General features: G+C 40.6%; 1 protein-coding gene and 1 long non-coding RNA gene across 10 annotated transcripts in view; one reads left to right on the top strand and one right to left on the bottom strand.

The window, feature by feature from the left end:
- Nucleotides 1-24,768, bottom strand: part of LOC309665945 — a 340,836-nt gene that overhangs the window by 309,691 nt on the left and 6,377 nt on the right. The gene's annotated exons all lie outside the window — the stretch shown is intronic.
- Nucleotides 22,807-24,768, top strand: part of HDAC9 (histone deacetylase 9) — a 999,599-nt gene continuing 997,637 nt past the window's right edge. For 2 of the 9 annotated variants that reach the window (XM_082472709.1, XM_082472706.1), the window contains exon 1: nt 22,809-23,013. The gene's annotated coding sequence lies outside the window, so the exon portion shown is untranslated. Of the gene's footprint in view, nt 23,014-23,720; nt 23,819-24,768 lie in introns of those variants that run through there. The other 7 variants (XM_082472708.1, XM_082472705.1, XM_082472702.1 and 4 more) reach the window with 6 other exon arrangements.

Below are 24,768 nucleotides of genomic sequence, written 5' to 3'. Positions count from 1 at the left end.
AATTTGAATGTTGGTGCGTTTAATGTTGTCCCAGAGATCTCTGAGACTGTCCTCAATTCTTTTCATTCTTTTTTCTTTATTCTGCTCTGTGGTAGTTATTTCCACCATTTTATCTTCCAGGTCACTTATTCGTTCTTCTGCCTCAGTTATTCTGCTCTTGTTTCCTTCTAAAGAATTTTTTATTTCATTTATTGTGTTGTTCATCGTTGTTTGTTTGTGCTTTAGTTCTTCTATGTCCTTGTTAAACGTTTCTTGTATTTTCTCCATTCTATTTCCCAGATTTTGGATCATCTTTAGTAACATTACTCTGAATTCTTTTTCAGGTAGACTGACTATTTCCTCTTCATTTGTTTGGTCTGGTGGGTTTTTACCTTGCTCCTTCATCTGCTGTGTGTTTCTCTGTCTTCTCATTTTACTTAACTTACTGTGTTTAGGGTCTCCTTTTCACAGACTGCAGGTTCGTAGTTCCTGTTGTTTTTGGTGTCTGCCCCCAGTGGCTAAGTTTGGTTCAGTGGGTTGTGTAGGCTTCCTGGTGCAGGGTCTGGTGTCTGTGTTCTGGTGGATGAGGCTGGATCTTGTGTCTCTGGTGGGCAGGACCGCATCTGGTGGTGTGTTTTGGGGTGTCTGTGTCCTTATTATGATTTTAGGCTGCCTCTCTGCTAATGGGTGGGGTTGTGTTCCTGTCTTTCTAGTTGTCTGGCATATGGTGTCCAGCACTGTAGCTCACTGGTCGTTGAGTGGAACTGGGTCTTAGCATTGAGATGGAGATTTCTGGGAGAGCTTTCACTGTTTGATATTAGTTGGAGCTGGAGGTCTCTGGTGGACCAATGTCCTGAACTCGGCTCTCCCACCTCAGAGGCTCAGGCCTGACCCCCAGCTGGAGCACCAAGACCCTGTCAGCCACACGGCTCAGAAGAAAAGGGAGAAGGAAAGAAAGAAAGAAAGAAGAGAGCAACCAAAAAACAAATCCACCAATGATAACAAGCACTAAAAACTATACTAAAGGCCACTAGTGAGCACTCTAACCTCAAGGCACCTAGGAGACAGTACTACTCAAACTTTGTTGCAGTTCAAAACAAAACACAGCAGAAAACATCCAACTCTAGAACGTATTGGCAAATAATGAAAAATTTATTGCAGATTTTGTGGCTTGACAGAGAAGAAAGTTGATATTGCACACTACACGGATGAAATGTAATAAAAATCTCCTCCTCCTTTGCTCTTCCCCCTCAGTTTTTCTTAGACTGCCAGCTGTCACATCTTCATTCTCTTCCCCCGACCCCTCCACTACTTCTCAGAACCCTTCTTACTACTCACATAATTCACTTTTGGTCTTAGACTTGTTTACTCTTCACCCTCCACAAAACAAAACCTCTACCTACATTTAACAAACCTATTTTTCCTACAAAGCAGTTCAGCAACCTTCTACTGTAACTCAAGTTTGTCTCTTAGGTGACCAGCTATCCGTTCCAAAGTACTTATCCAAATAACCAAGAAAACCCAGGTCTTCTTAAGTGTGTATGTGTGTGTGTGTGTGTGTGTGTGTGTGTAAGGGAGGTAGAGAGAGACAGAAAACAGAGAAAGAGAAACAGAAAGAAAGAGACTGCGTGTTGAAGATGTAACTCTCCAAATCAATGCACATTTGTTCCCAAGTTTGGATAAGAACTACATTGTAGGCTGAGAATGTATTATTTTTATTTGGTCATAATTTGAATAAGGAACAATATAAAATGCCAAGAAATTTTCAATCGTATCTTCACAATCCTTTTACTAATCTTTACCATACTATTACTTATTCATGTTAATATAATTATTTTTGAACTCTCTTCCTCTGCCATATAAAATATGCATCACTGGATAATTGGATATAAACCAGTGTATGTTCTATTTTAACATTTTCCCTTATACTAGTCTTCTCTACTATCATGGATACTGTACTGTGCTGTCCAAATCCCCTGTTCAGAACAGAGGGACTTATTTCCTCAGCTGATGGGAAGAATTGTCCTCTGTTAAAGAGAGCCTCTTTACTCAAATTCCGTGCCTTTGAACTAAGGATAAAAATGGCTCAGCTTCCTCACCCCAGCTCAGGATAACTTGGAAGGGCCATCCCAGCTCCACGGATTGCTGTGCAGTCAGCTAAGGCCGTGTTGTGGTTTCACTGAAGCCCAACTTCTGCTTCCACTCTATCCTGCTGCCTTCTCTTCCTCACAAGGTGTTGGTCCTGAGAGCTGTGCTTTCTGCACACTAATCTCCATATCAGTGTCTGCTTTCTGGGGAAGCCATTCCCTCATAGTCACCTCCTTCCAGAATATTTGAGGTTGAGAGAGTTTTTCTCACACCTGTTCCGGAATTGCCTGCCCTCAGCTGCTTCTCCTCGTCATGTGCTCCTGTCTGTCACCACTCGCTCTGCTGTGGGCCAGTTCCTGAACCACGATGCTGCTCTCTCCCATCAGGCGCCCCTCTAGAGCATTCCACATGGGGCAGGCACCATTCCCTTTACTGTCTTATTTTTACTCCCTGCAATATCACCCACACCAGGCTACAAAGGTATATCAGAATTATTGAAGCATTGCAGGCAACTGAAAGCTACCGCAAGTAAATATGACTGACTCCATAGTGCAACGAAGAAGAGCACAAAATGTTAAGCCCATTACTGGGGGATCCTCATGGACACACACTGAGTCTTTATTATGTTCTTTGTTGTCAAATCCTTGTCTCTCCCTTCCCCCCCCCCCCCACCATACACACACTGCAATAAGCATTTCCATTTTCAAATGTTCATAGTGTACCTCTTCTTTCTCTTTTAGGGATTTCCCACTCTCAACCTACAATATTTCTTGGATCATCTCCCTCGGGGATTATCTCCCCCTTCCAGGGTGTTAATTCAGTCCCAAAGTCTGGGCATCAGCTGGACAGTCCCATGTGGGCAGTGGCACTTCAAGTCAGTCTACAAGCAGTCCAGGTATCAATGTAACATACGGTCTGTCTCCTCAGTTTCCCCAGTCATCCACTGGTTCACTATTAAATCATCTCCTAAGGGCAAGTGAAAATTTGCGGAGCTAGTATTATCTACCTCTGCACTCTGCAATACTGTATCCACTAGCCAGATCCACTTAGAAGTTCCAGTTACTTCCAATTCTTGAGCTGTGAGTTGATGTATCTCTGGTTTTCATTTTCTCTTGGCTTCGAAATTGGTTATAATTCATCCATCTTGTTTCCACCTCGAAAATTGTGCTGTTGTCATCTTCTTTCCCATTCTTTTTCTTCCATGGATTTATGCTTTAAAAAATCTTTGTTGTCATTTTAATGGGGTTTTAGGAGAACCTGAGACAAATACATGTTCAATCCACTATGTTTAATTCAAAATTCCAAATACAGTATTCTCAAACAGTTAAACTTTGTCTCATAGACCCTAGGTTTATAATAAAATTGTAGAAAACTCATTATTATGAAATATAGGAATTAGTCTCCAAAAGAATTTGTTGTAGGATAAATATTTTGGCTACCATTGAGGTTAAATCATATTGAAATAGGAGGAAATAGGATTTTCTATAATTCCATATGAAATATATTAAAATAGCATTTCAATATAAGGATTTGTGAATATAGCCTATCAGTTCTTCTAAAATTCCTCAGTCCTTTCTGGGGAAGGCTTCTTCATATTTTTAAACTTCTAAGTAAGAAAAGCAAGGAAAGAATATTTGCCCTAGTAAGCTTTTTCTTAACATTAATTTATGTCTCTTGTGTCCTATTTTTTACCTCAGTCTTTGTCAGGCAATAAAGTAGCATATTTTTAAAATCATGGATGCATTTCATATTTAAAGTTGAGAAAATATGCTTTTATTACCAGTAAGCCAAATAGTTAGGAAAAATAGCACTTTGTTCTTGAGTATTAAATGGACAAGTCTGAGCAATACACAAAGCAGTGGGAAAAAAAAGATACATAGTTAAGAAATATATTACAAATCTAAAATGCTTTTTTAAAGCACTGAAGTTTGCAACTGCTATGAGATGAATAATACCCCATAAGATACAGTTGCTGATTTCTATTTTTCAAGGGTTTTCAACAAACACTAGAAAATTTTTGTTCCAGAACAAAGATCAAAGTCTTTTCTTAATTGAATTATAATTGACATACAGTATTATATTAGTTTCAGGTGCACAGCATAGTGATTCGATATTTTTATATATTACAAAATGATCACCATGATAACTCTAGCTACCATATGTCACCATACAGAGTTATTATAATATTACTGACTATATTCCCTATTCCGTACATTACATACCCATGACTTATTTATTTTATAGCTGAAAATTTATATCTCTTAATCCCCTTCACCTATTTCATCCATTCCCCCCACTCCCTTCCCTTCTGGCAACCACAAGATTATTCTCTATTTATGAGTCTGTTTCCATTTTGTTTTGTTTGTTTTGTTTTTTATATTCCACATATAAGTGAAATCATATGGTATTTGTCTACCTTCTAGGTTCATCCATGTTTTCACAGATGGCAAGATTACATTTTTTTTAATGACTGAATAATACTCCATTGTATATGTACACTATGTCTTCTTTATCCATTCCTTTGTTGATGGACATTTCAGTTGCTTCCATATCTTGGCTATTGTAAATAATGCTGCAATGAACATAGGGGTACATATGTCTTTTCAAATTAGTGTTTTTGTATTCTTTGGATAAATACCCAGAAGCAGAATTGTTCGACTGTATGGTAGTTCTATTTTTAACTTTTTGGGGAACCTCCATACTGTTTTCCATAGTGGCTGTACCAATTTACATTCCCACCAAGGTGCATGAGTGTTCCCTTTTCTCCACATCCTTGCCAACACTTGTTTCTTGTCTTTTTCATAATTGCTATTCTGACAGGTGTGAGATAGTATCTCACTGTGGTTTGATTTGCATTTCCCTGATGATTAGTGATGTTGAGCATCTTTCAGTGTGCCTGTTGGCCATCTGAATGTCTTCTTTGGAAACATGTCTACTCAGATTCTCTGCCCATTTTTTAATTGGGTTTCTTGTTTCTTTGATATTGAGTTGTATGAGTTCTTTATATATTTTCAATATTAACCCCTTATTAGATATATCATTTGCAACTATCTTCTCCCATTCAGTAGGTTGCCTTTTTGTTTTACTGATGACTTTTTCACTATGTGAAAGCTTTTTAGTTTGATGTAGTTCCATTTGTTTATTTTTGCTTTTGTAGCCCCTGACTGAGGAGACATATACAAAAAAAATATTGCTCAGACCAATGTCAAAGAGAGCACTGCCAAGGTTTCCTTGTAGGAGTTTTATTGTTTCAGGCCTTATATGTAAGTCTGTAATCCATTTTGAGTTTATTTTTGTATATGATGTAAAAAAGTGGTCCAGTTTCATTCTTTTGCCTGTAGCCGTCTAGTTTTCCCAACACCATTTATTGAAAAGACTGTCTTTTCCCCGTTGTATATTCTTGCCTCCTTTGTCATAGATTAATTGACCATACGAGCATAGGTTTATTTCTGGGCTCTCTATTGTGTTCCACTGATCTATGTGTCTGTTTTTTGTGGCAGTACCATACTGTTTTTTTTGTTTTGTTTTGTTTTTTAACATCTTTATTGGAGTATAATTGCTTTACAATGGTGTGTTAGTTTCTGCTTTATAACAAAGTGAATCAGTTATACATATACATATGTTCCCATATCTCTTCCCTCTTACATCTCCCTCCCTCCCACCCTCCCTATCCCACCCCTCTAGGTGGTCACAAAGCACAGAGCTGATCTCCCTGTGCTATGCGGTTGCTTCCCACTAGCTATCTATTTTACGTTTGGTAGTGTATATATGTCCATGCCACTCTCTCACTTTGTCACATCCCACCCTTCCCCCTCCCCATATCCCCAAGTCCATTCTCTAGTAGGTCTGTGTCTTTATTCCCGTCTTGCCACTAGGCTCTTCATGACCTTTTTTCCCTTAGATTCCATATATATGTGTTAGCATACTGTATTTATTTTTCTCTTTCTGACTTACTTCACTCTGTATGACAGACTCTAACTCCATCCACCTCACTACAAATAACTCAATTTTGTTTCTTTTTATGGCTGAGTAATATTCCATTGTATATATGTGCCACATCTTCTCTATCCATTCATCTGTCGATGGACACTGTTTTGATTATTATAGCTTTGTAGTAAATTTGAAATCAGGGAGCATGATACCTCCAGCTTTGTTCTTTTTTCTCAAGATTGCTTTGGCAATTCAGGATCTTTTGTGGTTCCCCTACAAATTTTACAATTATTTGTTCTAGTTCTGTGAAAAATGTCATTGGTATTTTGACAGGAATTGCATTGAATCTGTAGATTGCTCTGGGTAGTATGGATACTTTAACAATATTGATTCTTTCAATCCATGAGCCCGGTATATCTTTCTATTTATTTATGTTGTCTTCAATTTCTTTTATCAGTGTTTTATAGTTTTCAGGGTACAGGTCTTTCGCCTCCTTGGTTAAATTTATTCCTAGGTATTTTATTCTTTTTGATTCAATTGTAAATGGGATTGTTTTCTTTATTTCTCTTTCTAATAGTTCATTATTAATGTATAGAAATGCAACAGATTTCTGTATATTAATTTTATATCCTGAAACTTTACTGAATTCATTTTTTCGTTCTAGTAGTTTTTTGATGACATCTTTTGGGTTTCTATTTATACTATCATGTCATCTGCAAATAGTGATAGTTTTATTTCTTCCTTTCCCATTTGGACACAATTATTTCTTTTTCTTGCCTAATTGCTGTGGCTAGGACTTCCAATACTATGCTGAATAAAAATGGCAAGAGTGGGAATCCTTGTCTTGTTCCTAGTCTTAGAGGAAAAGCTTTCAGTTTTTTGCTGTTGAGTATGATGTTAGCTGTGGGTTTGTCATATATGGCCTTTTTTATTCCCTCTACCTACTCTATTGAGAGTTGTTATCATAAAGGGATGTCAAATTTAGTCAAATGCTTTTTCTGCACCTATTGAGGTGATTATATGATTTTTATCTTTTGTTTTGTTAATTTGGTATATCATGTGGGTTGATTTGCGGATGTTAAAAGATCCTTGTGTCCCTAGAATAAATCCCACTTGATCATGGTGTGTGATCCTTTTAATGTATTGTTCAATTTGGTTTGTTAATATTTTATTGGGGCTTTTTGCATCTATGTTCATCATGGATACTGGCCTGCAATTTTCTTTTTTTGTAGTGTCTTTGTCTGGTTTTGGTATCAGGGTAGTGCTGGCCTTGTAAAGTAAATTTGGAAATATTTCCTCCTCTTTGATTTTTTGAGAATAATTTGAGAAGTCTAGATATTAAATCTTTAAATGTTGGGTAAAATTTACCTGTGAAGCCATCTGGACCTAGACTTTTGTTTCTTGGGAGTTTTCTGATCACTGATTCAATTCTTTTACTAGTAATCAGTCTATTCAGATTTTCTGTATCTTCGTGATTCAGTCTAAGATTGTATGTTTCTAGAAACTTATTTTTTCTTCTAGATTGTCTAATTTGTTTTCTAATTATTCATAGTATTCTTTTATGATCCTTTGTATTTCTGTGATATCAGCTGTAATTTCTCCTCATTTCTGATTTTACTTATTTGGTCTCTTGTTTTCCTTGATGAGTCTGGCTAAAGGTTTTTCAGTTTGGTTTATATTTTCAAAGAACCAGTTCTTGGTTTTATTGATCTTTTCTTTTGTTTCTTTAGTCTCCATTTCATTTATTTCATCTCTGATCTTTATTATTTCCTTCCTTCTATCAATTTTGGGCTTTGTTCTTTTCTTCTAGTTCCTTTAAATGTAAAGTTAAGTTGTTTATTTGAGATTTTTCTTATTTCTTGAAATAGGCCTTTGTTGCTATGAACTTTCCTCTTAGAACTGTTTCTGCTGTGTCCTGTAGATTTTGGATCTTTCTGTTTCCATTTTCATATCTTAAGGTATTTTTTCATTTCTACTTTGATTTCATTGTTGACCATTAATTGTTTAGTAGCATGCTGTTTAGTCTCCACATGTTTGTGTTTTTTCCAGTTTTCTTTTCTGTAGTTGGTTTCTAGTTTCATACTGTTGTGGTTGGAAAAGATGCTTGATATGATTTCCATATTCTTAAATTTATTGAGACTTGTTTTGTGGTCTGGCATGTGATCTATCCTGGAGAATGTTCTGTGTGCACTTGAAAAGGATGTGTATGTATTCTGCTACTTATGGTAGGAATGTGCTGTATATACTTGTTAATTCTATGTGGTCAAGTGTGTTGGTTAAGGCCAATGTTTCCTTACTGATTTTCTGTCTGAATGATCTATCCATTGATGTAAGTGGAGTATTAAAGTCCCTTATTATTATTGCATTGCTGTCTATTTCTCTCTTTATTTCTGATAATATTTGCTTTGTATATTTAGATGCTCCTATATTGGGTGCATAAATGTTTACAAATGTATCCTCTTGTTGGATTGACCCACTTATCATTATGAAATGCCCTTTTTTTGTCTTTGAACTCTTTATGAGGTAAGTTGCTTATCTCCATTTAATTAAGGTCTTTTTTCTGTGGATTTGCGTTGTTCTTTGGTTTGGAACATATTCCTCTGTCTCCTCATTTTACCTGTCTCTCTGTGTTTGTCTATATGTATTAGGTGAAACACTTACCTCCCTCAGTCTTGAAGTAATGGTCTTGTGTAGGAGATTTTCTGTGTGACCCAGAAGCACAATTTCTCCTGGCCACCAGAGCCACCATGCAACTCTGTGGGCATTCCTTGTGTGAGCTGTGTGCACCCTCTGGCTGTGTTAGGGCCATGGCTACTGTGCAGTGAGGGCAGGGCTCAGGGCACCCACCTAGGCAGATTAACGCTTGGTTGCTGCAAGGAGGGTGGTGTCTTGGGGTGCTTGATGACCCAGTTGTGGCCCATCCACTGTGTGGGGAGGGTAGGTCTCAGGACACTTGCCTGTCCTGGCTCTGTAAGAGGTGCTGCCTGCTTTATTCTTGATATGCTCCTATTGTTGGGTGTTTGCTGAAGCCTGTCAGTGTTCGAAAGATAGAAATCTCATTTAGCACTTAATTTCAGGCTCATTAGATGCCAGACCCTCAGACAGCAGCTTTTAACGTATGCATATGTATTCAGTCCTGTGGGGCCATAATCTTAATGTCTGCTGGCCTCCAGACCAGGAGATCTGCAGGTGTATCCTGGGAACAGTTGCAAAAATTGTGGCTCCTGATAAGCGTATAGGCTCCTTTCTGGGGAGTCTTAGTAAAGCTAAAGGGGTGTGCAAGGATGGGGTCTCCTTGCTTATGTTTCCTGAAAGAACCTCTTTAGCCTCCAGATGTGAGGGTAACCTGAAGTCTGTCCTGCAGGGTGAAACTTCAGGCTATGTAAATAGGTTTTTTTCCATAGGAAGACTGGGGTTGTGTTACAGTCAGCTGTCAGTGCAGTGCCCTGGGAGTGGTAGCCTGCCAAGAACTGTCTTTCTGATTGTTACAGTCCTGTGGAGCTGAGGAATGCTGGTCCCCTTGGCCACCAGGGCCAAGAGATCAAGACGGAGAGTGTAGGGGTCAGGGCTTGTTCTCTTGCTTCAGGAAGGCAACCAGGAAATGACTTGACTATTTGCACCCACTGGCTTCAGCAATGTACCATGAGAATGCCTTGTCTGTGCACGTGTTGGCTTTAGGCCAGGGGTGGGAGAACACCAGCCCTAGCCAGGAGGCAGGGAAGTGTTGAGTTGGCAGACTTTAGCTAGGGAGGAGGAGAAAGCCACAACTGTCAAGCACACCTGCCCCAGCCAGGAAGTGGGAGAGTGCTGCAAGCCACTGGAGCTCTCTGGCTTCAGCAACGGGCAGGGTAGTGCCCACAATCGATTGCTTGCCTCCATGTCCCAGCTTGCCCGCCTGTACTGGCAGGTTAGGTGGGAGTACAACAGTGGTGTCTGTCAGGGTCTCAGTCTCCAGGGAGTGTTTCCACCATCCCCATCTCTCTAACCGTTGCTTTTATATTCACAAATGACTCTATTTCATGTATAGTTTGAGCACTTTTCAAGCTGCTATTGTTTTGCTGGGTCTCAGGGTGAGTGAGATTGCATGGGAGCCCTTTAAGAGGAGAGTCTCAGTTTCCCATAGCACTTTGGGACCCTTGGATGGCAGCCCCATCGGTTTTCTTTTTTTTTAATAAATCAATTAATTAATTTATTTATTTTCGGCTGCATTGGGTCTTTGTTGCTGTGTACGGGCTTTCTCTAGTTGTGTCGAGTGGGGGCTACTCTTCGTTGAGGTGTGCAGGCTTCTCATTGCGGTGGCTTCTCTTGTTGCAGAGCATGGGCTCTAGGCGCGTGGGCTTCAGTAGTTGAGGCACGTGGGCTCAGCAGTTGCAGCACGCAGGCCCTAGAGCACGTGGGCTTTAGTTGTGGTGCGTGGGCTCAGTAGTTGTGGTGCACAGGCTCTGGGGTGTGCGGGCTTCAGTATTTGTGGCATGAGGGCTCAGTAGTTGTGGCGTGTGGACTGTAGAGCACAGGCTCAGTAGTTGTGGCACACGGGCTTAGTTGCTTCACGGCATGTGGCATGTGGGATCTTCCCAGACCAGGGATCGAACCCGTGTCCCCTGCATTGGCAGGTGGATTCTTAACTACTGCGCCACCAGGGAAGCCCCCTACCACCATTGGTTTTCTAAGCCAAGCATTTTGGGTGCTCCTCCCTCTTGTGTAGATTCTAGGGGCTGGTGTGCCTGATGTTGGGTGCCAATACCTTGCTTCTCCAGGAGCGGCACCTGTCTGGTGCGATCCCTCCCTAATGTATGTCAGGGGGTGGGTTTTTTGGTAGGAGCATTTTTCTGCCTCTCCTACCTAACTTCATGTCATCCTTTTTATTCTTTGCTGTGGAGCAGGTGTTCAGCTACTTCTCAGGTTTTTTTCAGAGGGGATTGATCCACAGGTGGGTGTATATTTGTTGTGTCCATGGGAAGAAGTAAGTTCAGGCTCTTCCTGTGTCGCCATCTTGAACAGCCTCCTCCAAAGTCTCTTTTTGAAGAGTAGGAAGGTGTTATTGATGGGACTGGGGATTTACCCTACTCTGAATTCATTCAGGGAAAGTCAGTTTCTTTAAGGTATAAAAAGAAATGCATCCATAAGAGGTACAATGGTGACATTACGTTTACAAAATACAAATAAATACCAAGACTGGAGGAATAATAAAGAAGCATGCAGTTCCAAACCAACAGAAGTAGTTTAAAATGTTCTTTACTGCATTATGGAACTAATCCCCATTCCTTGAGTCATCCGTATTTTGCTAACTATTTTGCATTTATTAAAGACTATTTTTATTGATTACTTTGATATTTTCCCAACAAACTGCCCCTTTTCAGTTGTTTGGTAGTTCTGTTATGAACCATGATGCTAATGAAATAACCAAATGGGAGAAGAACCACATTTTTTCCTTTTCTTCATATATGGTGAATTTTCCTATTCTTCCAATTCTCCTAACACCTCATTATGCTATTAGACCATCTATTCTAAATTTGCCTTTGGAGTTGGGAGTATTGAACAGCCTCTTTTGAAGACTGACAGGAATATTACTTTCTTCAATCATGGCCCCTAAGAACACACTGTAATGGAAAGAATGCATTTCTGTGACAAGTACTTCAAAAACAGATTTCTTCTTGGTCCATAATTCACATGTTTTATGTGGAGGATCCACTTCCATGCAACCTGCTACTTGTCATGTCAATACTACTATTATTGTGTTAGATATGCCCATTGAAGACACACATGTACATCTTAAGTTGAAACACACACACTCACACACACACATTCACACACACACACATACACAGTGATCTTTCCCTTTCTGATGAGGCTAAAACTTGGAGGAATACACACATCCCACTTTTGTTAAATAATGTTGGATGGGAAAATCCAGTGTTCTTGAGTTATCTTAGAATTTTGGCTTTGGTGAGCTCCCTGATGTGCCTTAAAACAGTTATCCAACCTTACTCTTGTGATGATGATAGAGCTATATGGTAGCTGCAAACAGAGCATTTTGTGGTTGACTAATTTAAAACTTTATTCTTAGTACAGGTAGTTTTTAAGCCTATACTACCATCCAAGCAGGAAAACAGGTGGCACAATCAAAGGGGGAAAGAGGGTTTGAGTCACTTCTCATGGAGATGTGGGCAGTGTGAGAGGAGTCAACAAGTTGTAGAGAAGTACCTACAGCCCAGAAATAGCAACAAGTCCTTAATGTCCCTCAGCCTGAGGTGTTGAGGGGTGAAAGCAGTTGAGCAGAACCCTGTGAGAGCTGCATCTGTGGGAGCTGCAGGCTGAAGAAGAATGCAGTCACTGCCAAATTATGGCTCAGTAGGCAGAGCTGGAGAGGTTGGACTAAGAATGGTGTGACTTCTCCCTCTGAGCCTCCCACAGGCAAAACCCAACCAGTAGCCCAAAGGCAAGGAAGTCCAGGTGATACAGTCTGCAGAGGCCAGCCTTCTGGGCACAGAGCCAGACTGGGAGGAGAGTGGGCCTGGAGGGAATGGATGAAATATTCCCTTTAAACTGAAAGTGTGACCCGATTACTATGAAACTGAAATTATATTGAGATTAAACTGAAAATGTGATTCAGTAAAACTCAGCTACTGATTACGGATTACACAAAGGCAAAAATGATGAAGAGCAGAGCATAAATGAACAGTTAAGCTTGGAACCCAAAATGAATTGACACATTTAATAATGTGCTCAGTCAATATTTTGTTCATTTATTTATCCATTCAGTCATCTATTTGTCTATTCAAGGTGAGACGTTTAATATAAATTGTGATTTATATTCAAAGCCTAACTTAAATTTTAATTAAAAACAAAACCTGTTCCCTTTTTTTAGTGTATCAGAGGGCCAGGATTATAACTCAGGAATAATAGGGATAAAACAAATACAGTTGACCCTTGAACAACACAGGTTTGAACTGTGCAGGTCCACTTATATGCAGACTTTTTTCACTAAATACACAGTACGGTATTACATGAATCTTGGTTGAATCTGCGGATGTGGAATCAGGGATGGGAGTCCGACTGTAAAATTACACGTGGATTTTCAACTTCACGGGGTTGGCGCCCCTAACCCTCCTATTGTTCAAGTATTTTATGTGATAAGCTTATGTGTTCTAAGTGTGTATGCAGACACACCTGGAAAATTTTTTGTTGAAGAGCTAGAGAAAGAAGAAGGAGAAGCAACTAGGCTGTTGGGGCAAAGAGAGAGAGAGGGCTGGGCTGATTTCAGTTAGTAGGGAAAGAGTGGGACCAACAGCTTGGAAAAGTGGGTAGCAGCATAGCAGAGATACTCATTGGTCCACACCTAGCTGCTAGAAACAATTCTATGGTAACAGCAGCAAGCTTATCTTCCCCATGGAAATCTGTTTGTGCTAGAATATAATCAATATCAGATTCTTTCTTACTCTGGTGGATGTGGGACAGGGTGAAATGATCGCCAGTGTGAAAAGAAGAATGAAAAGTAAAGTTGTAGGTTTGGAAAAAAAACTTATTTATTGATTCTACATATCTTTCATATAATTGTGTAAATATGGGCTTTAATTTTATGCACTGCTGCCTACTCCTCTAACTCATCTGGAGTGACACAAGGAGGACAAAGTGACTGCCTAGGCACTTATGTAAAAGCTAGGCTGTAGGATCAGACAGAGCTGGCATCTAATCCTGACTCATCAGCTCTGTGATTTTAGGCAAGTTGCTTAATCCCTAAAGACTCAGTTTCCTCAAGTGCAGAAGATGGGTTATACCGGTATATTTCTCATCAAGTTATTATTTGGATTGATTGAAATAGCAGAGCAAAATGCCTGATACTTGTTAAATCTCACTGAATGTGAGCTGCTGTGATGTTAAGGATAATACCAATGTGGTCACAATGGCAAGGTCAGAATGGTTCTTTCTGATGGCTACTATTGCTAGGAACAATATCAATGAAATTTCAGGTTTGATAAAATGGCATCATTTGAGAGTGAGTCACAAGTATGTATTATAGACAAAACTGTTACCACATTAAGATTGGTGATAGCACTTTAGTATAGATAGCTAAAAATAAAGAAACATTGTGTGTAAGTTTACTTTTGATCACAAATCCCTCTTAACCAGGGAGAGGCAGTTCACTAGCCTGAAAGGCCAGGCATCCACATCTTAGTTAATTTCTTAGGTCTCCTTGGTTTTGATCTTTGTTTTTTGTTTTTCCAATAAATATAATCTTTCTCACACTATCCTTCTTGGTCTTCTTAGCCTCAATCCCTAGCAATGGCTCTTTCTCTACTGCTATGGATATTGCAAGGGATGCATGGATTGCTTTTGCAAGTCATCAAGTTTACTGAATATGTGTATTACCAGGACTGGCTGACTTAGTGCTAGAGTCTTATGAGCTTCTTTTGTTTATCTCATATTTCTCAATATTGCATCTTTTGTCTCCTTCATTCCATAATCAGTAAACTGTGGACTAGGACTTTGTGTGCTGCTTCAGCACACTGGTTAGGAGCTAGGCTCTGGAGGCAGACTGCCTGTGTTTGAATTTAGGCTCCAATCTTCACTGGCTAGCTGTGGGATTTTAGCATTAATTAACTTAATCTGTCTCAATTTCCTCTTCTTCAGTGGTGACAACTATCAGCACACAAATTTTAGGATTGTTATAACAATTAAATGGGATAACCTAGACTAGTGCCTTGTATATAGGAAATCCTTAATAAATATTATTATTATATGATTATCAATACTACTTGAGGCTCCTCCCTGTGAGAGGATTGTACTTCCTACTGCATTGAAGTTAGACTTGGCTAAGTGGCTTGCCTTTGCTAATGAAATATGAGGGGAATTGATGTATGCAACTTTCACACAGAAGCTTTTAGAACCAGTGTCCTCCAGAGCTTGGCTCCCTCTGCCAAGAATGCACTTTTGAGATGGCTATGCTCTGCCTGTCTAAGCCCAGCAACAGACACATCATGGAGGAGACTGGCAGCTCACCTGCCAAGGACCAATTTCATGAGCATGAAGTAAACCCTGAGGTTTGGGGGAGTTGTTTGCAATTGTGCATAACTTAAAGAAAGCAAATATGCCAACAGAATTCATTGTCAGACTGTTACTTGTTCACTGTCTTTATACCTGTATGGCTTTGTTTCCTTTTCATAGAGTAAAATATATGTTCTGTGGCTTAGTGAAGTTGATCATTTGTCCAATAAAAGACTTGATCTCAGAGCAGTGCCACCCTTAAGACAAGTTCATGTTACCCTCTACTCAGTTCCATCGTTGTCTTATATTTGATATTAAGAGTCACATGGCAATTTATGAAAATTTAGTTATAAAACCCTGGTGTTTTCTCTTTTAAGAATTTTCTGCCAATGACATTCAGATAATTTAAAAGCTGTTTATTGCTATTCTTTTGCTTGGAAGAAATAACGCCTATAATTTCAAACAGAAATTCATATTACCATAAATTATTAAAAGAAAAAAAGACAATGGCATAATGGGAATTAATTTACTTAATACTTTCTATGTGTTCCTGAATTGCATGAAAATAAAAATTGGGAATTTTGAAGTCACTAGAAAAGCTCATTATGTAATAAAATCCAGAGATTAAATTTTTTAAACACTTGTTCATAAATTTTATGAAAAATTTCCATAGATTTTCCAATTATACTTAACACTACATGATTATAGATTTCAATGATCAAAACTATTATAAAACAAATAATTTTTTGTTAATAATCACTCCCCAAATTAATCTTTTTTTCTAAATTTAAATTTTCTTAAGACTATTTTTATGGTTGTATCCTAGCCACAGGAACTATAGAAGAGAATGTACTCCTTTATAGGCAATTACAATCATCTTTAGAGAAGGAAGGTGGATTCCAGTGTTCTGAATGTTCAGAAATAATAACTGCAAAGTTAACAGCAGAAGATTTAGAATGGGACAGCAGAAAAGGAGGGTTATAGTGGTAAACTGTCTTTAAATACTAATCCAAATAATATCAAATGTATTGGAAAATTTTTACTATGTATGGAATTTTGGCTCAGAAGAAAGTAATAGGTTAGAAAAGGATGGTAGGCATACTTTTCTTCTTTCTTCCTTCCTTCCTTCTTTCCTCCCTCCCTCCCTCCCTTCCTTCCTTCCTTCCTTCTCTGTTGTGCTTACACAGAAAAGGCAGACCGGGCAAGAATTTCACTTGGAGCAGGATGCTGACACAGAAGGTATGTGTTAGATCAGAGAGGGGCTCTTAGTTCTGAAAAAATCAGGACCGGACTGTGGTCTTCGGCTAATTACTTAAAACTTCTGGATCTCAGTTTCCTCATTTGTAAAATTGAATTGGATTAGATTTAATCACTAAAATCAGGGTAACAAACTTTTGAAACTCCATGAAATTCTGTAACGAAACACAGTCTTTTTAACAATACTGAGTAACAGAATTTTTCTAGTAGAGCCAATATCAATTTTTTGAAACAACTTTGGAGTTTTGGAAGATATTATGGGTTGGTTCACTCACCCATTCAAACTCTCTTTCCCTTGTCTTTCTCTAGTATAGAGGCTGGAAAAATAAATAATAAATGAGTATGAAATAAAATTTGCTATCCCAGCCTCCCTTGCAGACAGGGTTGATGGCATGACATAGCTGAGTCTAGTGAGAACTAGGTATTAGTCTGTTTGGGACTTCTGAGAAAGTTTCTGTTTCCTTGGTATATGTGTTACCTATTTTATGTTTCCCCTCACCCTTGCCTTTTCCTACCCTGTAGAAAGTAGATTTGATGTCTAGAGCTGCAACAGCCATTTCAGACAATAAGGAAAAGGCCTTGAAAAATCACGAAAACTTGGCCTTCCATCCTTGAGCTACCAAACCAATACCAGCAGCTTCCTATCTCCAGACTTCTTATTGTGCTAAAAATATAAATAAATAAAACTTTTAGTTTGCTCAAGGCACAGTTTATTTAGACTTTCCACAGCTGAAAGCAAACTTTAACTCTTAAAGGACTGAAAATAGACTCCTTTAAAAAGGAAGGCATCCTAAAATTTGTAGTATATGTTTATTCATATGGCAAACAACATTATGCAGCTGGTTGAACAGCCTAAGTTCAAAAGGTAACATTAAATTTATACTTTCACATCATAAGGTAACATTTTTTTAAGAGCTAAAATATAACTTAATAATTAGTTCAAGCATAGTGAAAAACAACCCACAAATGGCATTAATTTGTTCAAGTTCTTCCTTTAACTTAATTGGCATAAAATTCAGTTATGTTAAGAATTATTTTCTAATAAACACTTTTAATTTACCCACCAGTATTATGTATAAATATAGGCATGTGCATTTAAATATGCATCTAGATTTTGAATGAATTTCCTTCACTGTAAGCTGATTAGCTATAGATTAGAGGTACATAAATCACTTTAATACAGATATGAAAACTACTCTTTTAAAAGAAACTCACTGTGAAAGTATAAAAAGCAAAGGCTTTTCTTTGATTGTTTCATAATTCGAAAACTCGGTTTGACAGCCTGCTAACATGCACGTGATAAAAGCACTTCACATCTGTATGTGACTAATTGCAGTTCAGAGTATTTCATAAATGAGCAAGGGGTTGTGATTAAACTCTACTATGACCCACACATTTTTGCTTAAGAAAGGAATTATTAAAAATAGAGGCAGCATATTCATCTAGTTTCCATTCAATATTTAGCAAGCTAAAGAAATCCTCAATGCGTAACATTACAACCTCTATTAGTGCATAGACCGCTCCCTTCAATGGGGAATTCCTGAACAGATGATGAGCAATACAGTATCCATTGTTGCAGACCTAGAAATGGACAAAATGAATTCAGAAAAAATAGTCACTTAAACCTCCCGAGGAGGTTATCAGCAGCCATGAGAAAAATTATTTTCAAAATGAAATGACTTCTAGGAAAAATTGATCTCAGTGAAAACTGGAACTTTTATGGAGAGGACTAATAATGTGCTCAAAGATTTTTTGGGATTACGAATAAAATTAAAGGTACATGATGGAAAAATGCTACAGTGGGTATACAGAATTGGCCTTGCAGGTTGGGTACTTTCTGAGTTCAAGAGGCTCTGCTTGATGATGGATATATCCTCTTCTCTTATTATAGATGCACATGCTGACTCAGTTTTAAATCTGACCAGGGAACCCAAACTTCAGGGCCACCTTGCACGGAACACTTTCTGGGAGGTCAGATGCATAGACTGTGGGAATGTTGCCTGTCATTCTTATAACTCTTACAGCTCTTTTTTTTTCATCCTTTCATATTTGGTATTATACAGGGAAGGAGCCAGTTGGTGGGTCTGAAGCTCATACATATTTGGGGCCCTATTAAGTAAAACAATACTAAATTATAAATACAGAGCCTTAGAAGATGTCTGTGCAAATGAGGGTCTCTGAAACCGAAGCCTCATTAGCTTCATAGTAAAATCATCCTCTGGTATATTATTCTAGCTAAATGTCTTTATCTGTTACTTCTAAATATTGTATCTTTACTTTTTAAATGGTATCACCCTGAAACTAGTATTCAGAAAAAACAAATTACAGGATCTGCTACAGGGTTCTGCACTTAGTGGGTGTTCAATTAATTTTATTGACAGTGTCATAAATAAAGGATGGGATTTTTATCATTCATAAGAAACATTTATTTTTAAACATAATGGAAAACGATTTTAAAACATACCTTTGTCATAACAAAACACAAAGAGGTCCTAAAAGGCTGTACTTCAGAGGTGATCACTGATGACAACTGAATCAAGCATAGCACTTGGTGGTCCAATTATAGGAACTCAGGAAGGACTCTGCAGTCAGACTGGATAGGTTAGGCAAAGGTGTGGTAACAACAAACCCCCAAATATCAGTGGTTTCTTCCTTGCTGATATTTATGTCCTCTGTGACTTGGTGGAGGGCTCAGTGTGGCCTTTATTTCTGGAAGGGACTGTCCTCATCTGCTAAAATGTTAATCTAGTGGCTGAGGGCAAGAGAAATAGAGGAACAACAGGAAGGCTGTTAAAGATTCCCCTTGAAAGTGGCACATCACTTCTGCTAACATTTCATTGGATAAAATAAGTCATATGGCTAATCGGTGTAGTGGGAGGTCTGGCCCCCTGGGGGATGCCCCAGACATTTCAAATGGTAATAAAATGTAGGCAGTACTTCTCCCTATAAAGAAAACTACACAACATCTAGCATCAACACCACCACCACAAACACCTCATTTATCTTCCCTTCTTTGCCTAACATTTAAAAAAAATGGAGCTTTATCATAAGGCTTTTTCTTCTTCTGCTAAAATGCAGAGAATATTATCCATTTTCCTGCAGGGAAAATTTTTGTTTAAACCTAGTCTTGCAATCCATAACAGCCTATGATGGTGAGGGCACTACGCTAACCCCTGGAGAAGAAAGTACAAATGAGTGCACAAGAATTCCAAAAAATTTATGTAGATACTCTGCCCTAAAGGAGGCAGGGCTAAGTGCCCACTCCTTACGTGTGTGTAGGCTGTGCATAGTGACTTCCTTCCAAACACTGTTTCAACCAGGTCAACATTGACAGGGATAAATCATGTTGCTAAAATGTACTGTTTATATGATGTGCTGAAAAGGCATTTTATGATCTTCGTCACCAAACCCATAAACCCAGTCTCATCATGAGAAAAATGTCAAATTCTAAAAGTGGGGCATCCTACAATATATTTGATCATTACTCCTGAAAACTGTCATTGTCATGAAAAACAAGGAAAGCCTGAGAAACTGTCACAGCCAAGAGGAGCCTGAGGAGACATGATCACTAAATAGATTGTGGAATCCTTTGATGGGACCCTGAAACAGAAAAAGGACATTAGGTAAAAACTAAGGAAATATGAATAAACTATGGACTCCAGTTAATAATAATGTATCGACATTAGTTCATTAATTGTAACAAGTATACAATGCTAATATAACATGTTAACAACACGAAAAATGAAGTGTGTATGTGGGGGAATATATGGGAACGCTCTACAGTATCTTCTCAATTTCTCTAAAATATAGCCTATTAAAAAAAAAACTACAAGAAGTTTATCTCTTGTAAAAATAAAATACAGTGTGTGTGTGAAAAAAAAAAAACTACAAGAAATAGGAATGAGTATCTATGTTCTCCCACTGCTCAGTTGAGGGAGAGTAAAACCAGAAAAAAAATTATAATACAGTGTCATAAATGCTGTAATTTAGGTTGGAACAGAGACCTGTGGGAACGCCATCACAACTTTTAAGAGAAACTTTTCTACTAAACCATATCTTTAGAATATTTGAATCTCCCATAGCACCCAGCAAGTGCCTTGCTCAAAGTCGGCATTCAAATATCTAAGAGAATGACAAGGAATTCAGCTCCTTGTGAAATGACCTAGATGAGGTAGACATAAATAATTAGAGTTGGGCTTCCCTGGTGGCGCAATGGTTGAGAATCTGCCTGCTAATGCAGGGGACACGGGTTGGAGCCCTGGTCTGGGAAGATCCCACATGCTGCGGAGCGACTGGGCCCCTGAGCCTCAACTACTGAGCCCGCGCGTCTGGAGTCTGCGCTCCGCAACAAGAGAGGCCGCGACAGTGAGAGGCCCGCGCACCGCGATGAAGAGTGGCCCCCGCTCGCCGCAACTGGAGAAACCCCTCGCACGAAGAAACGAAGACCCAACACAGCCAAAAAGATGAAAATAAATAAATTAAAAAATAATAATAATTAGAGTTGAGTAAAGAATAACTACGGCCTGTACCACCTCCCTAAGGGGTAAAAACAAGTTCAGTCTGGCCATACACACCTTTATTACATAAATATCTAGTGAAATCCCAGCGATATTTTTTTTGTGTGCTTCAAAAAAGGTGTTTTTGGTGCTTCAAAAACGACGTCACATGAAAGGTTTTCTTGAGAGACAATAGAGGGAAAATTGTTTCCTTTTGAGTCAGTAGTAGGCAAACAGAAACACCATCTTAAAAAAAAAAAAAAGGGCTGGACACTTGACCATTTCAGAAAGGGTTCTGTTTTGGAAAGTAAAGGGTGAAAAGTCACTAAATGTTTATACCTGCTTATACCTAATTCATATGAGAATGAGGAGTTTCCCTAAAATAGTCAACACAACAGATTTCACCACTGACAGCCCATTACAAGAGCCATCATGCTCATCAATGGAATTCCTAGCATAGACAGAAAATTAAGCTAGATGAAGTTCTAGCACCAACGGCCTTAGGAGTGTGACCTTTTTACTTAAAGGTAGCTGACAACGCTTGGAATGTGAATTCTTGATTAGAGCAAAATGAGGGTTAAATCTAACCACAACGTGCCTTCATTCTACCATGAATGCTGGACTATTTTAGATTAAATTACAGGCACCATACCACTAACTTTCTCGGAGTTATCCTGGTTTTATGGCATTGGTAGTTTGGCTTTAATCTTAGGGTTTAAACTGAACCCTGCCACTAACTTGAGAGACCTTGGTCAAATCACATCACTTCTCTGGATCCAGGTTCCCTCCTCTGAAAATGAGGGCACTGGGTTAGGTCTCTCTTGTTCTTTACATCTGAGCCAGCTGTGTTTTACATGACACATAGAGGAAAACATAAACATATATGTAGAAACACTAGCTCTAATTCGCGTGAGGGTCAAATTATAAACAGTGTACACCATAAATATTAGCCTCTTCGAGTGACCACATGTTAGCGTGAGACAAGTATGTTTAGGGTTACATTTTTTAAAAAACATCTTTCAGTGGTCTACGCTTTATAAATAATTCTATAGGTATTACTGATACTAATATGGACTAAGTTACAGGAGTTAAAAAAAAAAGTCCACAAAATGAAAATACAACCACTGAAGGGGATAACCTCGTCAAATCTCGGACCTACTGACCCTACCTCCCTTCTCTTAGGGCTGGTTTCAGAGCAGATGGTGGTCTCTGTTCAGCCTTAAAACGCCACAAACCTACTTTACGTTCCCAGTAGCCGTCACCATATTTCCTCGCGTTTCCCGTTTGGTCATTAAAACCCCAAATGGAAAATCCCCTTGAATGATCCTTTGAAGTCCAAGCAACTGTGGGGACGCTCCAGGTACCGCCCCAAAACGCTCTCTTCTCTCAAACAAGAAGTCGCGGAGCCGTGGAGCCGCGGACGCCGCGCGCACCTGAGCGGCCGGCTTCTTCCCGGCGCGGTCCTCGGCCCGGCCCCGGGCTGCCCAGGGGCCCTGCAGGGGGAGCGCGAGCCCCGGCCGCCCCACCGGCACCTTGCGCCTCGCGTGGGCGTGTTTCGCTTCAGAGATCTCAGGTCGTCTCAGGCGCCCCGTCCTTCCCCGGGGAACAATCGCCGGTCCAGCCCCGAGCTCCCCTCCGCTCCACCCCCGGCGGCCCTCTGGCCCCTCCTGCCCCCCGCGCGTCCTTCCCCGCGCCTCGGCCGCGCGCCCAGGTGTCCCCGCATCCCTCGCTCTCCCGCGCCCGTGCCTCCCGGGTCTCCGGCGCCGGGGTCCGCACTCTAGCCGCTGGTCCTGCCTCTCTTCTCATGCGGCCCCGCCCAGCCTCAGCCGCGGCGCGGCTCCCGGCCCGGCCTCTCCGTCTCCCTCCCACCTCCGCCCCCCACCCCTCCCAGAGAGTTGCTATTTTTAGCAAATCCTCTGCGCGCCGCCACCCGCTCTGCTCGCTGCCGCGCGGCCGCCCTCGCGAGCTACCCCTCCCGCGCGGCGGCGGCGGCGGCGGCGGCGGCGCGTCCCGCACAGCGCGTAGCGCACACCCAGCCCGCCCCGCCGCGCCCGCCGCCCTCGCCTCCGTCTCCTCCTCAGGCGCCTGCCGCGGCCGGTAAGTCCCTGCTGGCGGAGCAGCGGCGGTCCCCGAGTCAACTTTCAGTCACCCCTTTGCTTCTGCCTCGCCATTCTTTTCTCCTCCGCGAAAGATGGCTGTTTGGAGAAGGGGGAGAAGTTAGGGGGTCGTCGGCGCGGGGCGAAGGAGGGCGCGACAGCCTCGGCGGGAGCGGGCGGAGGTGAGTGGCACCACAGCCCGGTCCGCGGCTGGTGGCCGGGGAAAGCCCTGGGAACGGGTTGGGGGCCGAGCGTCCTCCGGATGCGCCGCTGTATTCCCTACTCGGGCTCCCCAGGTTAACAGCATCCCAGTCCGGACCCCGACGCAGCTTGCCTGGCATCTCGCAACCCAGAGGTTGGTGGGTTTAAGGGCGCCTTGGCCGTAAGTTCGGTGCCAGGTGATATTTTGGTGCAGACCTCGACATCTGGTAGACTAGCCGAGGCGTGGGGTCGTCGGCGTGATGTCCCCCCCGCCCGCCGACACACACACACACAGCCGGTGGATGTTGGAGCCGAGTTATGAATGAAAAGTTTGTACTGCCAACGTGTTGCTTGAGGGCAGCAATACTTAGTGGGGGTACCTTTGATGTTTCGTGGGGGACTTCAGCTCCAAGTCCATACATGAGAATTCTGGGTTTCAAGAAAAGTTCCGGAGCCTGGGGGATGGGAGATAAAGCAGTTCCTCGGCTAGTGGAAGGAGAGTGATGAATCGTAAACTTCTTGAGGTGAACGGATTAATTCAACGCCACCCGAGGGTGTCGCAGTGAGGACCAGAGGGAGCCGAGGACGGGGGCGTTCCCTGAGTGCCTAGCGGGCCGCGTTTGTTTGGCTTGGAAGCCATCGCCCCGTGGTCCGCAGTGAGAGGTGCTGGAGTCAGAGGCCTGAGCGTCCCTGGTGTGACTGGAGCGGGACCGAGGCCGAGAGGAGAGGGGGCTGTGGCGGGAGCGCAGGTCGCCGTTCCTGGAATGTGGAACTGGAAATTCTCTAGTGAGTCTCCTGTGCTCTAATTTCAAGAATATCTGTCGTGTTTGTTTTCCCTGCCAGGGAGGTGTGTGTAATCTCCGAAGAGGAACTTTTAGATTAAGTAACTAGAGCATTTTGAAATCTGTGAGGAATGGGATATCTACGTAGATGCCATTATACGTCTGTATTGTGTGTGTGTGTGTACGCGTGTGTATACGTAGAATGTGGGAGTGGGGTAAGAAGGGCTTTAAAAGTTTAACTTCAACCGGAAAAGAAAATGAAGAGTTAATTTTTTTCTCCCCCAGTGGTATAACAATGCTTATACAACTAAATACTCTTGTTGTGCTGAGATTTATCATAAAGGGTAAGATTTAGGAATTACAGGTATTTGGAGTACAATCATGTTTTCAAATCTTACAGGCATTATTGAAATCTAGGAAAAGGGAATAAGTACATAGAGAATCTGTATTAAAGAAAAAGTAATTTAAATTACTTGGAAAGAAAATCTTTTGACATTTGAAAAGGTCTGGATGTTATTTTCTGATGTTCTAGAAATCTTTTTAATCCCATAATTAATAACAGCACAGAATAAGTTGCAGTTGGTAAATGAGGACAATTAAAAATATCATGTTTGGAAGGGATATCTTTTGAACTACTCTTCGGTACTTTGGGTGTTTATTATGGAAATTATTGCGATATTTGCTTTTTACCACAGATAATTAGTCCTCCTTTTCCTTTTAAACCACTGTTCCAGTTTGGACCAGTTTAATTACCCAAACATCAAATCACTGACATGCCTTCTGAAAAGCATTTGTATTTAAAATGCTTATTAAGAATATTATATTTTCAAAAGGACAAATAATTTCGTCAGTTGTAAAACTTTCTTGTAATTTAGTTTCATCCATTTTGTTTGAATGAGGCAAATCTCAAGAAGAGAAGCATTTTCTTGGGATATGTTATTTTCTGTGTGGGAA

Source organism: Balaenoptera physalus (genome assembly GCF_965194825.1).
Source record: "Balaenoptera physalus genome assembly, chromosome: 8".
Taxonomy (NCBI): domain Eukaryota; kingdom Metazoa; phylum Chordata; class Mammalia; order Artiodactyla; family Balaenopteridae; genus Balaenoptera; species Balaenoptera physalus.
Note: the sequence above shows the minus strand (reverse complement) of the source record. Positions and strands in the feature narration are given on the sequence as shown.